The following is a 9,512-nucleotide window of genomic DNA, read 5'->3' on the forward strand; positions in this document are numbered from 1 at the left end:
TACAAAATAGCCCAAACGTTACTCCAATGTGCTTCCCCAGGTTAGAAACAGAACGAACACGAGATACGGAGATGGGGCGTCGGGTCGCCTGCGGCGGACCTCACCGTGTGCTGCCTTATGACCTCGCCGTGTTCCAACGTCCAGCAGATAGCACGCCCCATCCCTGGGCCGCCGTTCTCCACCTCGGCTCCAACACCTCACCACACCCGACGCCTACCTCCGCCATCCGTCGACGGCTAGATCCGCCATCCGTGGATGCCTAGCTCCGCTATTCGCCGAGACCGGAGAAGGGAACTCCAGCCTTCACGTATCCTTTTGGATGTTACAACCTTGTAATTTATTGTGTATTTTGCTTCTAATCCATCATCCTGTATGTGTTGGATGTATTAGATGTAGATAATCCTATCTGATTAAACTGGGATGATATATCTCTGTCTCAGGGGCGTAGGAAAAATAATTACTGAAATAACTTGCACTATTTTGCTTAGACTGCTAATTTGAGCAAATTAGGTAGAGAAAAATGTCATCAACCTATGGCCTGAGATGAGTTCAAAGTATTTTTATCTACTTGTTCAAGTGCCTGAATATGAAGTGCTTGTTGGCACAAGATTGAGATTCATTAACACTTGTAATATGTGCCTCACTCATTTCTAAAAGTTCCCCGTATGTTTGTTAGGTATTTCCATCGAAATCAATGCGATTGTAGTTTTGGTTTAGTGAATTAAATTTATTAGCTCTTTGGTCTTCCTCATTCAGGTGTAAAATAATAGATCCTCATATTGTTCTGTAAGTAGATTACTCTGGATTCTGAACAATGTTAAGTAGAAAGCGCACTTACAATGTCTAACCGAACTTCGTGAAACCATTACAAGTTCATCTTCCAAGAGCTTCTTCTGGGATCTGGATCCGTATTGTGCACTATTTAGGTTAGGTGACAGGCCAGAGCTTCGTTTCACTTCTCAACAGAGTTTTCTTTATGCGGTCCACTTGAACCCACCGCGGCGGCGGGGGGGTGTAAGCCAGGAGTGTATGCGATTGGACAAGAGGTGATCTATTTAGTTTCAACAGAATGCAGTGCACTTAAAAAGAATCTGTTGTTTTTTAATTCAAATAGGCTTAGCACTGCATACCACTTCTGAACACCTTGGTCTTGATGTGTACATGAATTTGTATAGCTGATGCAGTCTATTTAATGTACCATATGGTTGCATTCTGTTTTCAGAAATTCAGTTATGCTTTACCTACAATAGGCTCAACATTGCAGAACACTTGATTCTGAACACCCTTGTCTTGATGTGTATATGAGTTGGTAATAGCTGATGCAGTCTATGTCATGTACTATATAAGTTTGCTCTGTATTTAAAAAAATTAGTTGTGTTTTACTTCCAGTATGCTCAACATCACAGAACACTTGAACCTGAATGTCCCGGTCTCTATGTGTACATGAATTGGTATGCTGATGCAGTCTAAGTATATTTCTGTACTTTCTACTAGACTCCAGCTGCGATGGTTCCGACGAAGATTTCTGGAACTTCCTTGGTGATGGTGACAACGCCTACTCAGAGGACGAAGCGACACCCAGGCACCATCTTTTGGTTCCCAATAACGAATGTTTATAGCAGCAATGATATGTATGAAGATTATCTCCATACATATTTTCAGGCCACACAAGTCACCGGCTCTAGTTATTTTTGGCACCATGTAAACAAGAATGTACACTTGCCAAAAAATATAATAGTATGCAACATTTTTGGTAGTTCAGATGGGTGGTTGTTGTACAGTTCATGTGCATGCTTGCGATGATCCAATGTAAAATAGTATGCATGTTCTTGCATGGAAGCATCTAAAGAAATGTGTTCAGAGATCTTTGGTTCGTTACAGTACAGAACATCATCGCAGTAGTTATTTATAAAGTTGTTTCTCTCATACTTAATACTCCTATTATAGAGTTAATAACTGTTGAGCAATGAACAATCATGCAACAGTTACATAGCCGATACAAGAGCACAGGTGAGAAGACATGGCACAGTAGACAAGAAAGGGCAGGACAGAATTCAGCTAGACTTCAAGGACCGTTTTGCAAAATGTATCTGCAGTTCCCATTGCCAACATCATTTCCCTCTCTTTTAATCCAATGAATCAGGTTGGATCGGAGTACCTGGTGCACCAGTTCATCTGGTGCACAGGATACGTTCTCGTGCGTACGTACGTTTCATTGTCTGCCTCCCTTCTCCTGGCTTGAATCTGCAGCTCAAGGGTGACCATGGATAATTAAGCGCTATGGGTAGGTGCTGAAGTTGCGTGGCACATCCACACATGTGGATGGTGTTGGGGAACGTAGTATTTCAAAAAACTTCCTACGATCACGCAAGATCTATCTAGGAGAAGCATAGCAACGAGCGGGGAGAGTGTGTCCACGTACCCTCGTAGACCAAAAGCGGAATCGTTTAGTAACGTGGTTGATGTAGTCAAACGTCTTCACGATCCAACAGATCCAAGTACCGAACGTACGGCACCTCCGTCTTCAGCACACGTTCAGCATGATGACGTCCCTCGAGCTCTTGATCCAGTTGAGGATGAGGGAGAGTTCCGTCAGCACGACGGCGTGGCGACGGTGATGATGAAGTTACCGGCGCAGGGCTTCGCCTAAGCACTACAACAATATGACCGAGGTGTGTAACTGTGGAGGGGGCACCGCACACGGCTAAGAGATTGTCTGTTGTGTCTTTGGGTGCCCCCCTCCCCACATATATAAAGGAGGGGGGACGAGGAGGCCGGCCAAGGGGGGCGCGCGCCATAGGGGAGTCCAACTAGGATCCCAATCCTAGTTGGAGTCCCCTTCCTTTTTCCAAGAGGGGGAGAGAGGGAAGGAGGAAGAGAGGGAGAAGGAAAGAGGGGGGCGCCGCCCCCTCCCTAGTCCGACTTACCATGGGGGGCGCGGCCTCCCCTTGTGGCCCTTCTCTCCTTTCCACTAAAGCCCATTAAGGCCCAATACTTCCCCGGGGGGTTCCGGTAACCTCCTGGTACTCCGAAAAATATCTGAATCACTCCGGAACCATTCCGGTGTCCGAATATAACCATCGATCTTTACCTCTCGACCATTTCGAGACTCCTCGTCATGTCCGTGATGTCATCTGGGACTCCGAACAAACTTCGGTCATCAAATCACATAACACATAATACAAATCGTCATCGAACGTTAAGCGTGCGGACCCTACGGGTTCGAGAACTATGTAGACATGACCGAGACACATCTCCGGTCGATAACCAATAGCGGAATCTGGATGCTCATATTGGCTCCTACATATTCTAAGAAGATCTTTATCGGTCAAACCGCACAACAACATACGTTGTTCCCTTTGTCATTGGTATGTTACTTATCCGAGATTCAATCGTCGGTATACTCATACCTAGTTCAATCTCATTACCGGCAAGTCTCTTTACTCGTTCCGTAATGCATCATCCCGCAACTAACTCATTAGTCATATTGCTTGGAAAGCTTATAGTGATGTGCATTACCGAGAGGGCCCAGAGATACCTCTCCGATACACGGAGTGACAAATCCTAATCTTGATCTATGCCAACTCAACAAACACGTTCGGAGACACCTGTAGAGCATCTTTATAATCACCCAGTTACGTTGTGACGTTTGATAGCACACAAGGTGTTCCTCCGATATTCGGGAGTTGCATAATCTCATAGTTAGAGGAACATGTATAAGTCATGAAGAAAGCAATAACAATAAAACTAAATGATGATTATGCTAAGCTAACGGATGGGTCTTGTCCATCACATCATTCTCTAATGATGTGATCCCGTTCATCAAATGACAACACATGTCTATGGTTAGGAAACTTAACCATCTTTGATTAACGAGCTAATCAAGTAGAGGCATACTAGGGACACTCTGTTTGTCTATGTATTCACACATGTACTAAGTTTTTGGTTAATACAATTCTAGCATGAATAATAAACATTTATCATGATATAAGGAAATATAACTAACAACTTTATTATTGCCTCCAGGGCATATTTCCTTCAGTCTCCAACTTGCACTAGTGTCAATAATCTAGATTACATAGTAATGATTCTAACACCCATGGAGTCTTGGTGCTGATCATGTTTTGCTCGTGGAAGAGGCTTAGTCAACGGGTCTGCAACATTCAGATCCGTATGTATTTTGCAAATATCTATGTCTCCCTCCTTGACTTGATCGCGGATGGAATTGAAGCGTCTCTTGATGTGTTTGGTTCTCTTGTGAAATCTGGATTCCTTCGCCAAGGCTATTGCTCCAGTATTGTCACAAAAGATTTTCATTGGACCCGATGCACTAGGTATTACACCTAGATCGGATATGAACTCCTTCATCCGGACTCCTTCATTTGCTGCTTCTGAAGCAGCTATGTACTCCCCTTCACACGTAGATCCCGCTACGACGCTTTGCATGGAACTGCACCAACTGACAGCTCCACCATTCAATATAAATATGTATCCGGTTTGTGACTTAGAGTCATCCGGATCAGTGTTAAAGCTTGCATCAACGTAACCATTTACGATGAGCTCTTTGTCACCTCCATAAACAAGAAACATATCCTTATTCCTTTTCAGGTATTTTAGGATGTTCTTGACCACTGTCCAGTGATCCACTCCTGGATTACTTTGGTATCTCCTTGCTAAACTAATAGCAAGGCACACATGAGGTCTCGTACATAGCATTGCATACATGACAGAACCTATGGCTGAGGCATAGGGAATGACTTTCATTTTCTCTCTATCTTCTGCAGTGGTCGGGCATTGAATCTGACTCAACTTCACACCTTGTAACACAGGCAAAAACCCTTTCTTTGACTCATCCATTTTGAACTTCTTCAAAACTTTATCAAGGTATGTGCTTTGTGAAAGTCCAATTAAGCGTCTTGATCTATCTCTATAGATCTTGATGCCCAATATATAAGAAGCTTCACCGAGGTCTTTCATTGAAAACTTCTTATTCAAGTATCCTTTTATGCTATCCAGAAATTCTGTATCATTTCCTATCAACAATATGTCATCTACATATAATATCAGGAATGCTACAGAGCTCCCACTCACTTTCCTGTAAATACAGGCTTCTCCAAAATTTTGTATAAAACCATATGCTTTGATCACACTATCAAAGCGTATATTCCAACTCCGAGAGGCTTGCACCAGTCCATAAATGGATCGCTGGAGCTTGCAAACTTTGTTAGCACCTTTTGGATCGACAAAACCTTTTGGTTGCATCATATACAACTCTTCTTTAAGATATCCACTGAGGAATGCAGTTTTGACATCCATTTGCCAGATTTCATAATCATAAAATGCGGCAATTGCTAACATGATTCGGACAGACTTAAGCATCGCTACGGGTGAGAAGGTCTCATCGTAGTCAACTCCTTGAACTTGTCGAAAACCTTTCGCAACAAGTCGAGCTTTGTAGACAGTAACATTACCGTCCACACTTTGTTCTCATACATGGATCTCATCTCAGATTTCATGGCCTCAAGGCATTTCGCGGAATCTGGGCTCATCATCGCTTCCTCATAGCTCGTAGGTTCGTCATGGTCAAGTAACATGACCTCCAGAACAGGATTACGGTACCACTCTGGTGCGGACCTTACTCTGCTTGACCTACGAGGTTCGGTAGTAACTTGATCTGAAGTTTCATGATCATCATCATTAGCTTCCTCACTAATTGGTGTAGGAATCACTGGCACTGATTTCTGTGATGAACTACTTTCCAATTCGGGAGTAGGTACAATTACCTCATCAAGTTCTACTTTCCTCCCACTCACTTCTTTCGAGAGAAACTCCTTCTCTAGAAAGGATCCATTCTTAGCAACGAATATCTTGCCTTCGGATCTGTGATAGAAGGTGTACCCAACAGTCTCCTTTGGGTATCCTATGAAGACACATTTCTCCGATTTGGGTTCGAGCTTATCAGGTCGAAGCTTTTTCACATAAGCAACGCAGCCCCAAACTTTAAGAAACGACAGCTTAGGTTTCTTGCCAAACCACAGTTCATATGGTGTCGTCTCAACGGATTTATATGGTGCCCAACGTGAATGCAGCCGCCTCTAAAGCATAACCCCAAAATGATAGTGGTAAATCGGTAAGAGACATCATAGATCGCACCATATCTAATAAAGTACGGTTACGACATTCGGACACACCATTACGTTGTAGTGTTCCAGGTGGCGTGAGTTGCGAAACTATTCCGCATTGTTTCAAATGAAGACCAAACTCATAACTCAAATATTCACCTCCACGATCAGATCGTAGAAACTTTATTTTCTTATTACGATGATTTTCCACTTCACTCTGAAATTCTTTGAACTTTTCAAATGTTTCAGACTTATGTTTCATCAAGTAGATATACCCATATCTGCTCAAATCATCTGTGAAGGTCAGAAAATAACGATACCCGCCGCGAGCCTCAACACTCATCGGACCGCATACATCAGTATGTATTATTTCCAACAAGTCTGTTGCTTGCTCAATTGTTTCGGAGAACGGAGTATTAGTCATCTTGCCCATGAGGCATGGTTCGCAAGCATCAAGTGATTCAGAATCAAGTGATTCCAAAAGCCCATCAGCATGGAGTTTCTTCATGCGCTTTACACCAATATGACCTAAACGGCAGTGCCACAAATAAGTTGCACGATCATTATTAACCTTGCATCTTTTGGCTTCAATATTATGAATATGTGTATCACTACAATCAAGATTCAACAAAAATAGACCACTCATCAAGGGTGCATGACCATAAAAGATATTACTCATATAAATAGAACAACCATTATTATCTGATTTAAATGAATAACCATCTCGCATCAAACAAGATCCAGATATAATGTTCATGCTTAATGTTGGCACCAAATAACAATTATTCAGGTCTAAAACTAATCCCGAAGGTAGATGTAGAGGCAGCGTGCCGACGGCGATCACATCGACTCTGGAACCATTTCCCACGCGCATCATCACCTCGTCCTTAGCCAATCTTCGTTTAATCCGTAGCCCCTATTTCGAGTTGCAAATATGAGCAACAGAACCAGTATCAAATACCCAGGCGCTACTACGAGCATTAGTAAGGTACACATCAATAACATGTATATCAAATATAACTTTCATTTTGCCATCCTTCTTATCCGCCAAATACTTGCGGCAGTTCCGCTTCCAATGACCAGTCCCTTTGCAGTAGAAGCACTCAGTATCAGGCTTAGGTCCAGACTTGGGTTTCTTCACTAGAGCAGCAACTTGCTTGCCGTTCTTCTTGAAGTTCCCCTTCTTCCCTTTGCCTTTTTTCTTGAAACTAGTGGTCTTGTTAACCATCAACACTTGATGCTCCTTCATGATTTCTACCTCCGCAGCCTTTAGCATCACGAAGAGCTCGGGAATTGTCTTATCCATCCTGTTGTAGGGTGAAACCCTAGAGGGGATCTTTTCACACTTGGAGGGGGAAAAAGAGGAAGAACACTCAAGAACACAAGGCACAAATCACTCAAACAAACCCAAAATCACATCCACTAGAGTAGCACACAAGAGATCCACAAGATTACATGAACAATTCAAGGAAAATAGCACTAGGTAAGTTCTTCCCACTAGGTGAGGTCTTGATCTTGATCTCCTTCAAGAGGAGGGCTTGATAATCCCAAGGATTCTTCCCAAAGAGGGGTCTTGATCTCCAAGAGGAGGAGGATACAAGGAGCAAAACTCTCTTTGGTGTTCTAAAATACTTTGCTAACCTACAAATGACCTAGGAGATGCCCTTATATAGTTTGGGGACGAAACAAGTTGAGAGAGGGGGTACAAGGGCCACAAGGCCGAATACGCGCGGCTGGACGGAGGGATCCGGGCACCCGGGCACCATGGGCCGGGCACCCGGCCTGCTCAGGGGGCGGCTGAGGGGTGGCCGGGCACCCGGGGGCCCAAGGCCTGGGCACCCGGGGGGCGCTGGACGCCGGCAGCGAAGCGGCCGGGCACCCGGGGCCTCAAGCCCGGCCACCCGGGGTGGCGCCAGGCGGGAGGCTGGGAGGGACCGGGCACTCGGGGGTCCCACCCGGTGGGGCGGCCAGCGGCTGGGAGAAGGAGGCCCGGGCACCCGGGAGGAGAAGGGCAGGGCACCCGGGGTAGGCCGGGGCAGCTCCCAGCGGGGAAGGCCGGGCACCCGGAGTGCTCATGGGGTATTTCCCCCACGCTTCCTTCTTCATTCTTCTTGACTTCTCCTTCTTCCTCTTGCTCCATGGATGCTCGATCCTCCGTCTTTTCCTTCCCACGATCATCTTCGATGTACCTAAGAGTGCATAGCGTATCTCTTTGAGGTAGGATCCCATTCTCATGTGAAACCGAATGAAACTCGGAGAGGAAAGAAGTGACCTCGTTCTCGATGTTGCGTGCACGTGCTCTTGTCATTGGCCCTCTTGGTGCTTGCGGTGGTGATGGAGTGTCGGTGAGGGTAGTTGAGGGATACTCCGCATCATCTCCCCCCCTTGGGAGAGATCCGTCCACGGATCGTGCTCTTCATCACCATGGTACTTGGCCAAGTCTTGGACGTTGAAGATGTCTCTTACGTTGTACTTGTCACGTGGGATGTCGACCTTGTAGGCGTTGTCGTTGTAGCGTGCTAGCACCTTGAATGATCCGTCGGCTCTCGGGAGTAGCTTGGACTTGCGTTCTTTGGGGAAGCGGTCCTTGCGTCGATGTATCCATACTTGATCACCCGGTTGGAACACCATCGGAGACTTGTTGATGTTGAGCTTGGAGACGAGTCGTTGTACTTGGCGCGCGATCGTGGAACGTGTTTCTTCATGCATCTTATTGAGGTAGGTGGCTCTTGTACTTGCGTCCATGTTAGCTCGTTCTTGAAGCGGTAGAGGAAGGACGTCCAACGGCGACAATGGGTTGAAGCCATAGACAACCTTGATGGGGGACTTGCCGGATGTAGAGTGTGTTGCGCGGTTGTAGGTGTACTCGGCGATGGGTAGGCACTCCTCCCACTCCTTGATGTTATTCTTTATCAACACGCGTAGGAGAGTTGCAAGCGTTCGGTTGGTGACTTCCGTTTGGCCATCGGTTTGAGGGTGGTACGCCGTGGAGAAGAGTAGCTTGATTCCGAGCTTGGCGCATAGCGTCTCCCAAAAGTAGCTTAAGAACTTGATGTCTCGATCCGACACAATTGTCTTTGGCACACCGTGCAACCTCAAGATTTCCCTACAAAAGAGATTGGCAACATGTGAAGCATCGTCTATCTTATTCCATGGGATAAAATGAGCCATTTTAGAGAATCGGTCCACCACAACAAATATGGAGTCCTTGCCATTTTGAGTCCTAGGCAATCCAAGCACAAAATCCATGCTAATGTCTTCCCAAGGTTGGTGTGGAATAGGTAAAGGCATATGTAAACCATGGGATTGAGATTGTGACTTAGCTTTGCAACATGTAGAGCACCGGTTGGTGAAGCGGGCGACATCGCAAAACATCTTGGGCCAAAAGTA

The 9,512-nt window shown here is 45.4% G+C and overlaps 1 long non-coding RNA gene across 1 annotated transcript; it reads left to right on the forward strand.

Annotated features, from left to right (window-relative positions):
* Positions 1–1,926, forward strand: LOC123141974 (uncharacterized). Its single transcript, XR_006470487.1, has 2 exons — positions 1–1,046; positions 1,495–1,926. It is a non-coding gene; the product is annotated as an uncharacterized lncRNA (long non-coding RNA).
* Positions 1,927–9,512: the final 7,586 nt, after the last annotated feature.

Source organism: Triticum aestivum, chromosome 6D, assembly GCF_018294505.1.
Source record: "Triticum aestivum cultivar Chinese Spring chromosome 6D, IWGSC CS RefSeq v2.1, whole genome shotgun sequence".
Taxonomy (NCBI): Eukaryota; Viridiplantae; Streptophyta; class Magnoliopsida; order Poales; family Poaceae; genus Triticum; species Triticum aestivum.